General features: G+C 38.7%; 1 protein-coding gene across 3 annotated transcripts in view; it reads right to left on the reverse strand.

Annotated features, from left to right (window-relative positions):
* foxp2 (forkhead box P2) overlaps window positions 1-15,498 on the reverse strand; it is a 798,642-nt gene extending 783,144 nt beyond the window's left edge. For all 3 annotated transcript variants that reach the window (XM_060839811.1, XM_060839807.1, XM_060839808.1), the window contains exon 1: window positions 15,258-15,498. The gene's annotated coding sequence lies outside the window, so the exon portion shown is untranslated. The remainder of the gene's footprint in view (window positions 1-15,257) is intronic.
* Window positions 15,499-17,277: the final 1,779 nt, after the last annotated feature.

The following is a 17,277-nucleotide window of genomic DNA, read 5'->3' on the forward strand; positions in this document are numbered from 1 at the left end:
GACTAAGGAAGTGGACGAGGGTAAAGCAGTAGATGTTGTGTATATGGATTTTAGTAAGGCGTTCGATAAGGTTCCCCATGGTAGGCTAATGTTAAAACTTCGGAGGTATGGCATTGAGGATACATTAGAGGTTTGGATTAGGAATTGGCTGGCTGGAAAGAGACAGAGGGTAGTAGTTGATGGATTATGTTCATCTTGGAGCGCAGTTACTAGCGGTGTACCACAAGGATCTGTTTTGGGACCATTGCTTTTTGTTATCTTTATAAATGATCTAGAGGAAGGACTTGAAAGCTGGGTAAGCAAGTTTGCGGATGACACAAAAGTCGGTGGAGTTGTGGATAGTGAGGAAGGAAGTGGTAGGTTACAGCGGGATATAGATAAGTTGCAGAGCTGGGCGGAAATGTGGCAAATGGAATTCAATATAGCTAAGTGCGAAGTCGTTCACTTTGGTAGGAATAACAGGATGATGGATTACTGGGCTAATGGTAGGCTACTTGGTAGTGTGGATGAGCAGAGGGATCTTGGTGTCCATGTACACAGATCTCTGAAAGTTGCCACCCAGGTAAATAGTGCTGTGAGGAAGGCATATGGTGTACTGGGCTTTATTGGCAGAGGAATTGAGTTCCGGAGTCCTGAGGTCATGTTGCAGTTGTATAAGACTCTGGTGAGGCCTCATCTGGAGTATTGTGTGCAGTTTTGGTCGCCATACTATAGGAAGGATGTGGAAGCTTTAGAACGAGTGCAGAGGAGGTTTACCAGGATGTTGCCTGGAATGGTAGGAAAATCTTATGAGGAAAGGCTGAGGCACTTGGGGCTGTTCTCATTGGAGAAGAGAAGGTTTAGGGGAGATCTGATAGAAGTGTATAAGATGATTAGGGGTTTAGATAGGGTAGATACTAAGAACCTTTTACCGCTAATGGAGTCAGGTGTTACTAGGGGACATAGCTTTAAATTAAGGGGTGGTAGGTATAGGACAGATGTTAGGGGTAGATTCTTCACACAGCGGGTTGTGAGTTCATGGAATGCCCTGCCCGTATCAGTGGTGAACTCTCCTTCTTTATGGTCATTTAAGCGGGCATTGGATAGGCATTTGGAAGTTATTGGGCTAGTATAGGTTAGGTAGGATTCGGTCGGCGCAACATCGAGGGCCGAAGGGCCTGTACTGCGCTGTATCCTTCTATGTTCTATGTTCTATATTGTTGTGGGTCTTGGCTCATATGTAAACCAGATTGGCTATGGATGGCACATTTCTTTCCCTAAAGGACATTAATGAAGCAACTGAGTTTGAATGACAATTAACTGTGATTACATGGCCATCAGTAGATTATGTTTTTATTCCAGATTTTTATTGAATTCAAGTTAATTGAATTCGTAATTTAAATTCCACCAGTTGCCAGGCTGGAATTCAAATCCATGCCTTAGGAACACCAGTCTGGGGCTCTGGATTACTAATCCAGTGACATTACTAATACACATTTTTGAAAGTTTCTTAAATATAACCTTGATTTGTACATATCAAGATCACGCAAGATGGTTCCTGGTGTCACCTAAATGCTGGAGAGTGAAAGGGGGAGAGAAGAAGGTGAATGAAAAAAAAGAGTCTATGAGAAAAAAGAAGTGTGTAGCACAGTATCCCTCCAGATACATACACAGGATTTCATACAGCAGAATGTGAAGTAGGCAAGACAATAAAAATAAAAAGGGACAGTGAACAGCTTGGAAGGTAAGAAACATGAAAGACAACTATTGAAAGAGAAAAACTATTGAATCTGAAAGAAGATTTTAAACATACATAGGTTTGGCTAGTTCTATCTCTTTCTCAAGTACTTACAAACCAAGTAAGTAATCTAACATTAGCCAAGAGGATACTTGCTGAAACGTGACCAGCTTGTGCAACAATGGTTAAAACATTCCAGAGGTCATATTTGATAGTTCTGTTGCTCCAAAATGTCAAGTTCTTTCGTCACATTTACAGATCTTATGAACACTTCCATTGTCCAATTCGTTCACCATATCAAACTCATAAAATCATTTTTAAGAAAACAGGAAATTCCTCTCAAATGCACTACACAAATAAATTCCACTACAACTTTTGCAACAGACTTTTTTGATTAGCTGGTAGCTTATACTAAATTGTGAAATATCATTTCAATAACACAAAGAACTTCCAGCTGTCTGATTTAAAACATATATAACCCTTATCTTAAACTGCAATCTGAATCTGAGCTACCATATGCCAACAACTAAATTTAGCACTGGGGAAAATTGTCACTCAGTTTTATTGTAGCAAACAGGAACTAACAAAAGTAAACTTGTATTTGAAAAGTTAAAATGCAAATTAACAATTGGCTCCAAATTAATAAATTATATCAAAAATATAAATTCAAAGATAGCACAGTTTTAAAATGTATAGGACTGAATATTAATCTTTGGACCTGCTAGTGTTGGGGAGGCACTCATCAGGTAGAAAACCCAATCCATAGAATGGTTCTTTCTGTGTCTCCTTAATTGATCAATGGGGTAGCATTCCTGCTCCAGGCTTCCCAACAATTTGAAGTCGGCATGATTCAAACCCACATCTGTATTGAAGGCTTAGTACTTAGAGGGGATTGTGGCATGGGGCAATGCAGAAGCATCCTATAGGCAAACAGATGAAAGATGGAATCAAACAGGGAAGTCAGCCCCGAGGTTCTCCAAGGTACCTTTGGAGGTCATGCTGTGGAAGGGCTGAAAAGGTATACAATTAATGTTCGACATTTAAATGTCAATTCTCTCACTGATATCCTTGGTTTTCTCTTGCAGTTGCACCCATTCCTTTCACTCTGTCTATGTCCTGTCAATCACATCCAAAACAGAATTGCCACTCTATATTCATCAGATTGTCACCACACAGGCATACTTCAGTATCACATCCAAAAATGGTATCATTCCATCCTTTGAATACATTTTGTTTTGTCATGCATAATTTCCTTGTATCCCTCTTGTAGTTGAGAGCACAAAAGGCCAGGAAAAGACAAACAATGTTTGGCCCTCTTGTCATAGCCACTGTGAAGGACAACTCAGTGGATTTAGGTCAAGTCTCAGAATGCACAGCCACTGGAGATAAAGAGATTAGTCTCTCTCAAAAAGAGATGGGAGACTTCAGTGTCATGCTACCACATACACAATCAGCACTCTCTTATGTTGGTTTGAAGTCAGTGGTCGACAAATTTCTGAATCATAATCTTGTACGATAAACCCTGTTCCCTGTCAGTTTGAATTCACATCTTTTATCTCCCACAGATCAATCAAGTATCACTCAGAAGTTGGCACCAGACATAGAGAAGGAAATCTCCTCAGGGAGCGTTGCGCAAAACATACACCATCAAATGACTCATGCACACAGTCTCCACTAGCTCAGATACACGCAGTACTGCAAGACCTTCTATGGGTAATTACATTATTATATGGCGGACCAAGCATCATAAGCAGGCAGGAGCAGGTGTTAGATACATGAACAATACATGCAGAGCCCCAAGATGGTGCAAGAAACTTAAGCTCAGTTCAGATGGATGTAGATGTTGAGCCTTAAGGGGCACCAATCAGCACAAATGCAGCTGTCTTGAGCACAGCCACTACAGTCTCCCTGTTTCAGAGGGTAACAGCATTTTGATAATGAGCATAAGGGAATAAGCAATCTCCTGAAGCCGCAGAGATAACACTGCACAGCAGGAACAGAAAAGGAAAGGAAAGACTTGATAGTTTCACAAGTGAAACTACTTGTATTTTTAAAGGTTTATAAATTGTCACTTTTACTGTGAATGCTTATACGCTATCAATGTTATTTTAAGGTTTCGGTATCGTGTAATTCCCAATTGTAACTTGTCACCCACTACGTGGCCATCAGCCTTGAGGAAAATGATATGACCAGAATGGAGAATGAGCAATGGGTATTGGGGAGCAGGAGGAGTGCAGATTGTGGGACTGATTTGTGTGGGAGCTTGGGTTTGTGCACAGAACGGCAGTGCTACAGATTAGCAGAAGCAGGTTATGCATTTCTAGGATCCAGGTTTGTGGTTGCAGTTACACTGGCCTCAATAGGCTCTTCCTCCATCAGCTGCAGACTTCTCTCCAACGCTAAGTTGGCCGAGGCACACAGACCACAGCAGATCATTCTTGATATCCTTGCTAATGTGTACTGAAGGATATCCAACATCAATCCAGAAATCTAAACTACAACATCAGCATGCCACTGGTTTGCTTGATGACCACTCTTCTGGCTTTTATTTTATCTTTCCTAGGCCAATTATAAGTCTATTTACATTTCCACTGACTGTCTGAAGGTATGAAGATCTTGAGCAAATTTTATAGCTGCTGAAAAAAGGTATCCCCTCTTGGATATCTGGATCAAACACAATAATTGTTTGATGGCTACCTACCTGTTGTACATTAATGGAATACCAATTACTAAATATTTCGGATTGTTTGGAATTCTTGTACCCATGGGTGACCTGCTAGGCCATCAAATCCAAAAACCCTCTCATTCTGTTTAGCCTTATCAGATCTGCAAAGAATGCAAGTGGTACTGGATGCACCTAGAAGATGCAACTGTACATAGCAGAGAAGATTCTGTAGATGCTATTGAAAGGTGATGCAGGTGACAAAATTCAGGCTTACAGCAGCTATAATAGCCACTGGCAGTGTGTGCCTGCCTGGTCGACTGGTCAGGAATTCTTGTTCCAGGTGACGCCAAATGTCAGCAATCCCAGGACACCTGAGACACGGGTGCTCTGCCATGTCCAAACAGGTTGCCCTTTGCAACAGCTTTGTTGGGGTATTTTTTTTTCTTTGTGCTGTACTCGATTTTGTTTTTTAGTCCAGGTTCCCTGGAGCAACAGGCAATGAAATGGAAGGTTTCTGCTCTTGCTGGTTCAAACTAGACTCCAAAGTTAAAGATGCAGTCAGATCTGAAGAAGAGGCAAATCAGCCCCAAAATGTTCACTCTGTTTCTCTCTTCATAGCTGCTACCAGACCTGCAGAGTTACTCCACCACTTTGTTTTTATTAACAAATGCTAAAAAGCTACTGGCCGCATCTTTAATCAATGCACTACCTGTTTCAAACAACTAATTATGTTGATGTTGTGCTTTTAACGTAAAAAATGCTCCAAGATTGTTATCAAATTATTAAACAAAATAAGATACATGCCACATAAGGAAATATTAGGTCAGATGGCCAAAAGCATGGTAATAAAGGAGCTTTCAAGGATTGTCTTAAATGTGGCAAGTGAAGTTTAGAGGCAGAGGCTGCAGCCAGAATTCAGGCCCAAAGCAATTGAAGTAGAGCAATCAAAAACAGAACAATTACATTTGGGATATTCAAGAGGCCCAAGCAAAATAATGCACACCAAGTTAACCAAGATTCTTTTTGATTCTTTAACTGCCTGTGGGCACAATGAAAATTAACCCACCTGGTAATTTAAAATTTGAACTGCCTGAATTCCAACACAATAATTGAGCAATGATATTTGGTGGTTAATTCATTGTTAAGACTGGGCTTCTCTCCCTCTCAACCCTTCCCCAATACTTCAAAGACCTCGGTTTATCTGTGGATTCTGGTTCTCGTACCAACATACAAAATTGGCCAGGAATACTTTCTTTCATGGCTTATGACTTTGCTTTTGCCCTAAATCTGGTGACAGGAAAACCCGTAATCTGGAAAAACTCCTGAGCTTTATGTAGAAAGGAAGGTGAGATGGTATCAGAGATAACGCCGAGTCATTTCACCTGGATTCAGGGGGAAACTGTCTAATTTTGTGATACTGGCCAATATATATGAATGTTTCATTTATCATTAAAAAGGATATTCAATCTTCAAATCTTTATTGCAATTCCATGTTTAAGGATAACAGAGATATATTTTTCAAACACAGAACGTGCTGCAATGAAGGGCTACTAATAACCAGCTTTCCATTGCTCTATTTTATTTCCTGACATTTTGAAATCAGTTTTCTGTTTACAAAACACACTCAAGGACTGGAAAGCCAACACTTATTCATTACTATTTTAAGATACTAGTATAAAAAATGGGACCATGTTTTAAACTGCCTATAAAGACAACATGTTACAATATTTTTCCAAGATAAATTCAACATTTGAAATCCATCAATCTTAATGTCATGCAAACAAGAGCCAGTTTATTGATCCAAATTCTGTTTTTTTTATATCATCATCTTCTGTGAGACACCAATGAGACTTTTCACACACCAACCTACCTTTCAGTATGTCATTATTTAATAGAAAATTATGGACAGTTTTGTGCTGAGGAAGTACGCTCACTAGGATTTTGAAAATGCACAAAACAATGTCACTTATTATCCCAACAGCGGCAGGAGGGCAACAATTTCAGCTGGTAATAAATGATGACTGAGTTCAGCCAGAGCTGAACATGATTAATGCCAATGAACATTAAGTGTCAAGAAACAAGTGTTTTGTTTCTTTTCACCTGCAATACTTCTCAACTTGGATGTTTTTATTTGATTAAATTCTATTATATATACACTGTATATTTTAATCAATTACTTAATATTTTTATATGGCTTTTAATATCTGTTGACTACAATCATCTGCACCATCTGCATTAACCTACGCTTGCTCTCTAATCTTAGACAGGCAGACTGTTTCTCCTAAAATTAATTATTTTCTGCTAACAATTGATTTTATGTCAGTTTCTCTCTATCCAATTGTTATGTCAATTGTTCAATCACTGTGTGAAGGAGTTGAAGCACCAATGTAATTGATAGGAAAGATGTTGTTGGAAAAGATACTGTCGGTGTAAATGACCCTGAAGTCAGAAACATCACTCTTTCAGCTGAACAACTGCTTAGCCATCTTTCTTAATCCAGTTTCCTCTAAATATTTATAAAATTTCCCAAATTTTCCAACCACAGATTGATGCATTAGCCAAGGCAGTGCAGGTACAAAAACAGAATTCCATAAGTGCATGCCTGTGTCCCATCTTGCTGTGTTGGTAATCTGGCTATACAGCAGTATTTTCCTTCCTTAAAGTGAAAATCCAAACACTTAGCTCTGGCTCTGAAAACAAATACCTACAGCCAATTCTGCAAATTCTTTCAAAGTACAAACCACATCCTGCTTCCCAACCTATTTAGTGACCATGTGTAATATAAATGTTTTCAAGTGAACCACTATCTCAGCTCTGGACTATTTTGACAATTGCCTTAATATCTGCTTGCAAAAGTGTTTTTTTAAAAAAATTGTTTCTTTACAGTTAGTGACTCCAACTAAAATGGTTTTTGAGAATTACTCGAATCTTTTCAGTTCCAGAAATCTGCTTGTATTCTTTGGATTCTTCTATCTGTGCCAGTAAAGCAACTAACATTGTTTTAGTTTGCATGATGTTCTACTTTACTGTTCCCCTTTCTTCATATTACATCTTGGTTCAATTATGGTTGCCACTCTGGTACCCCTCATAAAAGGCTTTTACTTATTTTACTTGGCATCTTGATTAATCTGATAAATCTCACGCCAAATGTCTCCCTGCACATAATCTTAGTAAATCCACAGGTAGCACTAACAAAGACAACTACAATCTCAGTGTCAGCTGCTAACTCCCTACTCCTTGTAACAGCTGTTCTTTTTGGTTGCTTGCCTAAACACTGTCTAATATTAACTGACAATTCTCCATCCAACTGGTATGCGATTGTGTTCATTCTCGGGAGAAAGCTGACATTAATGATTCATTTTGCTCTTCCTGCTCTAATTTCAATGGCTGTACTGAAAAGCTTGCATCCATTTCTCTTTATGCCACTGATCTACATTTTCACCCCAGATGTACTAGACCTTCCATGTTTTGGACTCCATAAACTTCTTATTGGGAGTGATCCCCCTCCTCCCCACGATTCTATAAGAATTATATCCAGCCCAATATAGTCACATACCTTCCAACTTCACAAATTCTGCACATTCTCTTAGCAGCGAAGGACACCATTTGGTCCATTGAGTATACATCACCTCTTCTGAAGAATAATACAATGAATCCTGTTGCACACACTCACCTGGAGACCTACAATCTTTTCCTTTTGGTTTTTAACAATTATTTTGCAGAAACTACAACACAATCTTATTCACCATCTTTATCAAGCTGTAAGTGCTAAATCCTAACCTCATGTTGCATACCTTCTTTGTCAGGTCACCTTAAATCTATGGTTAATAAACTCTTCAAGCACTGGAAATGTGTATCTTCATTTATTCAACCTAACCTCTTTATGATTTTAAACAACTTCATCAAATCTCTTCTTACCTTTTCTACTCTAAGGAAAAACCCAGTCCATCCAGATAATTGCAACACTAAATCTCTGGAATTATTCTAGTAAATCTCTTCAGTACCCTTGTCAAAGCCTTCACTTCCTTTGTAAAAATCGTAGTGCACAGTATTGCCCCTTCTCCCACTTCACCTTTCCATTTCCGTAGAAATGTGCTCATTCTTCAAGACAGATGGTTCCTTTTATTTCTTTATGTAAACATTAAATTAATGAACCCACTATTCATTATTGAATTCCCCCTACAATTTTGGGCTGTTGAACTAACTCCAACACTTTTCTGGCAAAGCTATTCTCCTTAAGGTCTTGTTTGAACTGCATAACTTTTGAAGCTCTGATTCTGAACATCTTGGTGAATAATTTATTAAAAATCATTTATTTTGACTGGGTCTGGAATGCTGCACTTTAATATTTTGTGATTATGAATTTCTAATCAAAAATGTTCCCTCAAAATAGACCAACCATGTTTGTGGCTGTTAACACATCCTCATGCTCATTGACAATTCACTCAAACACTTAGTCATCTCCATGTTCTGTTTTCTACCAATTACCTCCTTCAAACATAATCCAATCTTGTTCAATTTCTGACAATCCTTGTTGGATGCTTCATTCAGTATTCGTCAATTTCCTTCAGTTACAGAGCACCTGTACATACATCCTTTCTTCCTCATAAATGAAAATGGTTGAACTGCTACGTCTTTCCTTCCCATACATTTTGGTATGACAATGGAGGGAGGGGGTTGTTTTATACCTCACAATTGAACAGTAATCAGCAGACTGAATCTTCAACTCTTTATAAATTCATTAAAACTGCTGCAATAAAAAGCAGGCAATTTGGCAAAATGTGATGGCAAAAAAGACTATCCCACTATTGCTTTCAATTTTTTTTTAATGACTGCAGTTATATCAAGCTGTTCCCAAGCATACTGAATAGGTATCATCTCCGAACCCTGAATGACATTCATTCTTCGCCTTCATATGTTTAATATTTCTTATCGCAATATTTCCCATAACCGATTAGTCCTGTTTGTGCTAAACAGATAATCCCTTTTCAATAATTTAAACACTGTGTATAGTGTTATCATGAACATCATTCCATTACATACAGAAGATCTTCTAACAGGTTACACTCAACTGAGATACTGTATAATAAAATGATTCTCTTCTTACTTCCTGCTTCCAAACTCCTTTCCTTGGTCACTACTTTTCCTGTCCTCCTATTTCAGTCTAATTATTGACATTTTTTTCTGTAAACTGTCATTTCTTTCATACAAAACTGCAACTACAACATCTTACATGTTATTCACTCTTCCTACATCTTCAAGATGAATTGAAGGTCGATCAAACCGTTTCATTTCCAATTCCTTCTTCCACAGAAACTCAGAACCTCCTTACCCACAGCTTCTCCTCACTGTTGTAATATTCTGAACCCAGCTTAACATTTACCATCTTCAATTTACCTTGTCATCCCTTTCAGTCTAATGATATTACTAAAATCAGCTTTGGCTTCTCACTCTGTTTATTGTAGAAATAGAGGAAATAAAAACACAATGCATTCCATTCCATTGAATCCTCAAAAGCTAAAAATATCCATGGTTATGGTCGACGATTTTCGTTTGAAAACCAATTCCCAGCTATTTATTGTTAAGACACAGGGATAAACTCTCCTACTTAGTTTAAAACCAGCAACACAGAAAAGATTTATCCTGTGCAGTGATCTGTGAAAATTCAATACACCAAGAACTAGTTTAAGTAAAATTTAACAACTTTATTTCTTAAAGTATAACAGAGAATAATTAACTAACAACTATTTACAATTCATTCCTCTAATCTATATTTTACCTTCCCTTCTATAATACTAGTCTGATAAAACTCCTGATTAGGATTTACAAAACAAAACTTCTGATCTCAAAGCCAAGCAGCCTTTCTTTTCTCTGACTTTTCGTCTTCTTTTCTTCTTCTTGGGGACTCTGCTTCACAGGTTACTGATTGATAAAGGTACCATAAAGAGAGCTATTTTTTGGGCAGTCTTTTTTCATACTGGTGCTTGACAGTTCTCCGCTCAACTGTTCAATTTTCCCCATTGTTTATATCCTCAAAGCATCGGATTGTGTCATTGGCTTTTAAGATTATCAATATACTAAATTCAAACAGGACTGGTGTTTGGTATTTTTCGGGGTATAATTCAAACTGATTGGCCTAATTCAAATCTGTTTTGTTGTTTCCAGGCAACTGGCTAATTTAGCTTTCAACCAACTGTTACATTGTTACCTTATTGAAAACACTTGGTGCTGTCAGGTATCTCTACCAGCTTTTAACCCCCTTAAAGGTACAGTACACCCACATCTTCATAACATTGTTTCCAAATCAAGAAAAGGTCAGGGGGCAATGGCCTCAGATTTTTCATTTTGAAAATATACTTTTTTTGTGATGTGGAGTTTATTTTGCTTCAACTCCATGATAAATATGAATCATGACTATGAACATATTCACTTCTCACACAAACTAAAGTGGTGACATTTGCAGCACTAAGTTCACATCAGTCCAAAATTACTTTGACACAAATAGATAAGGCATATAGTACAAAAGAATTATGCATCATTTTTAAACTTCATTGCACTTCTGTGTGAAACATGGTGCAACATCAACCTCAACTGAGTTTAATAGAATAATTAATTAAAAGAGAGAAACCAATGATTAATTATTCCATCGAAAAGTTTTAGAAGTTTGGCAATAAATTGAGAAACACAGCTATAATCTTCCTCCTTTCCTTTACCACTAACCCCCAATATTCCCAACATGTAAAACAAATTATACCCATTTGCCTTTGACCTCTTATAAACATAACTGGCTTGTATTTCTGTCTTCAGGTTACTATCACTAGTCCAATATTCCACAGACATAGGCTTGCCCCTTGGCAAGAAGATGCATCCAAAACAATGGGCAGAAATCCAGCTCCTTTCGTAAATCTTAAGATCTGTAGCAATGATAATGGTTGCAAGCTGCAGGGTCCTCGGGCTACTGTCCAACAGCAAACAGAAAGCTTGCCGTCCTTAAGATTTTAGGGTTTTGCAAATTAGATGTGTTCTTTACTTCTTTTGGCCTCACTGCCAGTTCAGATCATCCAGTCACTACCTTTAATTTGAAAGATAATCTCACAAGAACGGACAATTTTGATAACTTTAACATAGTTAGCATTTTGCCACAGAACAGTTAAAAGCCATGTAAACATGTCAGATGGGAAGAAAGGAATTGCTTTAGGCCCTTAATTTTTCATTATAATTAGAAGTATGTTGAGAGCAGTTTCAGAGCTGGAGATACTCCGGGTCACATATCTGAATCAGTTAAACATTATGATGGCTCCCAGTGGATATCCCTTTGCATTAGTTATGGAAGGTCAAAAATTACTATTGTGTGAGTTTCAAGTCAGAATATGGGAAACATTGGATAGACTAGAGTTTGGTAGTGCAAATCCAAGAGGAATTGGCTCAAAGTTTTGGAGATGTTAAAATTTAAGTACCCTAAAGAATTAAGCAGGGTGATTTGGGTGGAAGATAGAGATGATTGAAGGTTGGGTGCGAGAAAGGAAGATGGCTTAATGGGAAATGACAGTGGAAAAAGAAAGGAGTTGAAAGATTAAAAGGTATGGTGAATGAGGGTTGAAAAGAACTATAAATCTTATAGAAGACAATGATTACGAAGTCAATACATTAACAGGTGTACATCCAATAGAGTTCAGCATGGCCAAGCAATGGGTAAAAGTTTTGTGCCAACATCAATAACGTGGCGAAATGTATTAAGTTCCAAGTTCACAATTGACAGGTCATTCAGGTCAATATTCAGTGTAGGTTGAAAGAAATGTTGTATTATCAAAGCTATCTTCCAAATAGTAAATTGAGCTGATGTTGCACCTGCTTGCTTGGGTGGATGCAAAAGATATCATAGCTTCAACATAAAGAGCAGCAGAGTTCTTCTAAATGAACAGGTTAATATGTCGTCAAAAAAGATTGCCCGAAACAGATTGTTACCACCTGCTTGGGAAAGTACAGGTCATTCATTTCACACAATTCGTTAATGTGAATTTGCTTTAATGCGATAGATGAATTGGAGACACTGTTTCTAAAGCACAAACTTTTAAAACGTGTGTTGCCCTTAACACAATTACATCACCAACACTTCAAATGCTGAATCTGAAGGATGATTTTTCTATAACATGGGGTTGCACATAACTATAGCATTATAGACAAACTACCCATATAGTGATTCAAGCCGCACTATGCTCTGGATTGCCACAAACGTTAATGATTTACTCAAAGTACACAAAGTCCCTGATTTGCCTGTCTGATGGAGTCAGATGAACAGAAAGCATTGACTCTGCTTCTGTACTTATTGAGAATGATTGTTTGTTAGAAATGAATAGGTTCTAGTCACAGATAAACAAGACAATGAACTATCAACATATAGATCTATGAGTTGAAACTCTAACCCATAAGACCATAAGACATAGGAGCTGAAGTAAGCCAATCAAATCATCGAGTTTCTTCCACCAATCAATGAGATCATGGATGAATTGATAATCCTCAATTCCATGTTCCTGCCTTTTCCCTATAACCTTTGATTCCCTTTCTGTTTAAAACCCATCTTGTATCCCTACCTATAAATATATAGTCAGACACACAAACAAACAAAATGATGGAGAAACTGGAGAAACACAGTTCAATTGCACCAACCTGTATGATTTAATGAAATGTCCCTTTGCTTCCAAGATCTTCTGTTTCTCAATTTCCTTTCTCCAGATTCTTTCACTTGTTTGCAAGAGGCACTTGCTGATTAGTACACTGATTACAAAGTCTCTTAGTTACCTTGTAAAGGCAACAAATTGCAGCAATTGGTAGGAGAAAATAATTGACTTTTTCAGACATCAGGTATTTGAACTGCAGAGATATAAGGACACAGTACCTATTCTTCCAGCAGTCTGAAAGTTTCCTACACTTTCTATTATAAACCCCCAAACTGTTAGTCTGCCCAAGAGCCAGAACTGCCTTCTGGCTGATGATTCCTGGCATACACAACTGGTCACATTTTCACAAACCAATTTGTTGCCATCTGAATCTCTCTCTGCATACACAACTTGGTGCCACACTGTCTTATCTCTTCTCTTTTGCTGCTGGCAATGCAAAAATGTAAACACAACTCATAATGAGTTCCAGTGCTTTGTTTTCAAAAGTAAAGCAAATCCTTCCCCAGTCCTTGGTTTTAAAACAATCCTTTCCCATTTTAGCTCACAATCAAATAATGTAAAGAAAATAAGAAAGATGTGCTCTTCACAAGATCAATTTATCATTGTTGGTTGTGAGCTTGCATTCCTCATATTAGTTGCATGCTATGCTTTAAAAGTACCTAATCAACAGTAAAGTACTTTAGAATATCCTCAGGATATGAAATATACGGATTTTTCTGCTGTACATACTGTGTGCTAGACTCAAACAGAGCAAAATACTGGTGCAACATTGGTCAAAAGTATTGAACTTGACCATGGCTCTGGATGTAGGTTTGTTCACTTAGTTTGAGAAGTTTGAGCCAATGTTCCAAAAATCAAGGGTGAGACATATTTGGAGGAACTTTAAATTAATATAGTTTCGAGCAATTTGTTTTGAAAACTGATTTACATTTAAATGTATATTAATAAGGAATCAAAGCAGAAACAGTTGTAAAGATGATTTTTCAGACAGTGCTGAGAGACAGTGGTACTCAAATGTTTTTGACAGCTTCAACAAGTGCAAATAACCAAACTTCACATCATTCAAAAACATGTTAACAATTTGACAATAGTGAACAGACTTGCAACAGTCATGAAACTTATAACTGATGTCAATTAGTGATGTATTTTTGGAAAATAATAAACTCTTGTTGAGAATGTATCTTCCAAACACATGCAGCATCGCATGCATTGCCCATTAGAGTTGTTGACTGAAAGATGGAAAGAGTGTTGCAGGTGCATATTTATTCCAACAAATATGCAAAAAATAATCACCATTATTTCTCTCCCCTTCTCTTGACTAGGCTGACAGATTATGGGAACACAAAAATGCATCGTCTCTCAAGCATGCGTACTGTTTATTTGTAAAAGTCAGCTTTCCCCATTCATAGAGGTTACGTTTATAAATAAATTCTCTGAACGTATACATTTCCTCAACAGTTGGGCAGCAACCTCTTTCATATGTTAATATCCCATTCAAATCCATCAATTTGCCAACTTTTCAGATCAGCTGTTCATAACAATAAACTTTGCACTGGAGTTTCCAAGAGTAATGTCCAGTCACCAACACGCTGAAACTAATGCTTCAATTAAATCATTCACAATAATGCCAATAATTACATTCTAAATTTGAGAAGGGGGAGGGTGGAATTCTTAATTAGCTTGAGTATAAGACAGTGAGCGTTCTCATGAAGAACTAAAGTTTCCTTATGACTCATTTACGTTTTCTAATGCCCGTTAATAATTCATTTCTTATTGTTAAAACACACATAAGTTTAAATCGATACAATACTGTGTTAAATTTACTTCCAGCAGGTTTTACTACTGATGTAAAAAGTCACCCTCCTTAACCAGAATGGTTCCGTCCCACTTTGGTCATGCGAGTGACTGGCTGGGGAGGAACTCGGGCTGAGAGAAATAATACAGGAAAGCCAGAGTTCGTGTGTGGAGCAGGGGCGTCACGTTTAAATTAATGAGAACCCCATGAAAGCGACAGGATTCCTTTAAACCAAAACACGAACTCACGATTTGGGGGCGGGGGGAGGAGAATCACCAACAATGAGGGGGTGAGGGGGCTTCCATTGGAAAACCGACAGAGAGAAAATCATAACCTTTGGAAATCTTATCTCTCAACTTTACAGGAGTTTGAACGAAAAATAAAAGTTAATTCGAAACTTACCACAAGTGAAAGCGATGTTTATCGGAGTATGAGCGACGTGGTGCGGGGACGAAATAATTCTTCAGGTTCGATTTAATGTTTGCAAATGCACATGGGGGGGGGGGGGGGGTCGGGGTGGAGAGATGGGTTGGTTGAGAAACTGGTGTTGTGTACGAGTGGGAGGGGAAGAGGGCAGCCCAGTGTATAGGCACCAGGGAGGGAGGGAGAGCACTGCGCTCACTGGCTCCTTGTTCACTCCCAATATCTTTGCTTCTCCAGTCACAGCAGCCTCCCCTCCACCCCGATACACCAACCCCACCTCAAAGAGACAGCATTCACCTCACACGTGCCTGCCTTTGACAGATTCCCTCACATTGACACAAGCTGCCACGGGGAGAGGCTGCACTTTTAATCAGGGGCTGGGTTTTCTTTTTTTTTGTTCTCTTGTTTAACAGGGAAGGAGGGATGTTGTGATTAATCTGCAGCAGTTACAAAGTGAAAGCATTCGGCTCATTGTGAGATTGTGTTGTCTCTCTGTGTGTCTGCAGCGTCCAGGTGACGTCACATCCACCTGCTATGTCAACAAAAGATTTCAGTCTTTTTTTTGCGGGGGGGTGATTAAAAAGATTTTTTTTCCCCCTTATCTATGCCCCTTCCTCGGGGATTGCAGCTACTGGCCAGAGGCAGCCCCAGGTGAGAGGATGGAACCAGGACACTGGGCCAGGCACCCAGCACAGCGCTTCTGAGCAAACCCCTCAAAAGGGGGAGGAGGGGTGCTCCGACCACACTTTGAAATCATTAAAACTTAGAAAAGCTGAGGTTAAAGCAAGGCGACTGCCGTTTGATTCTCATCACAGAAGAAAAATGGGAAAGCAGCATTCAGAATGTCGACACCTTGGCACTTATTTTACCCTCAATCTCCACACACACATCTCTCCCAGAAGGTGATATTTGTGTCTTAAGTTCTCCTGTCCCCAAATCTTGATTTATCTGACAATTCCATTTTCCCACTTCACGTCACTTGCGAAAGGGCCAATGTGAAAAAGACGGAAAGTAACGAGTTTTAAGGCTGTTGCAGATAAGGACCAGGCGACAGAGTAGGGGAGGAAAGGGGAAATGTCCTCTGGTTTTGTGACTGTTAGCCAATAGAGTCTGGGCGGGTTCGCAAGGTGAAAGTTCAATGCAAGGGCACTGCTCACAGAGTATCTGAACTGCTGTACGGTGTTGAGAGGTCTGCACTAAAGCGTGTTGCACAGCACGAATATACAAGTGCAATTATTTCTAAACTCCATTCTAAGCTGCTGACTGCAAGGAGGTGTTGGACTTGTCAGGCGCTTAACTCCAAGTTCAACTCCTCCTCCCGGTGACGCGTGGTTGCCAGATTCTTTTTTAATCACTTCTTTGAACGACAAGAAAGTGAATATTTCATTTTTACATTCCATTGTTCACTGGTTTACGCTGAGATTCATTAAAAGTCGCATTTAGTTAAGCCATAAAACCTTCCCAAAATCAACTTTTCGAGGTGCCCTTGTCTAATGTTAGACTGACAATTTCTCCCTTTACAGGAAATTTCTGTTTGGAGAATGTCCCTTTTGGAACAGATGCGGAGAATAGGGTCGGTTTACGAGAATTACGAGAGCACTTCTATGATATTTTTGGTATTGACAGATTTCAGGCTGATGCAGAAAACAAATGCTGAGCCCACATTTAAAATGATTCAGGATCATCGCTTCATGTATCGCGTGCCGCGCTACAATGTTGCATTTCTACAATATTAATGTCTAGTTTACAACAATACTCTGTGGTGAGTTTTGTCTGCAGATTAAAGTTGAGCCGGCACTGATTATACCTTTATTTCCGCCGCCGTGGTGTGGACGTACTTAGAGCACAGCGCACAATTCCGACACATTCTCACAATGAGGGAGAAAAAAATTGAGCAGCGCTTTTGCGTTTGTTTAGCGTAAAATCAGACAAGTGCTCAACATTTGTGAAATACCGCTACACAAGCGAGCAGCTGCGGAGCTGTTTTACTAACATTCAA

The sequence above is a fragment of the Hemiscyllium ocellatum genome, chromosome 19, assembly GCF_020745735.1.
Source record: "Hemiscyllium ocellatum isolate sHemOce1 chromosome 19, sHemOce1.pat.X.cur, whole genome shotgun sequence".
In the NCBI taxonomy this organism is placed as follows: Eukaryota; Metazoa; Chordata; class Chondrichthyes; order Orectolobiformes; family Hemiscylliidae; genus Hemiscyllium; species Hemiscyllium ocellatum.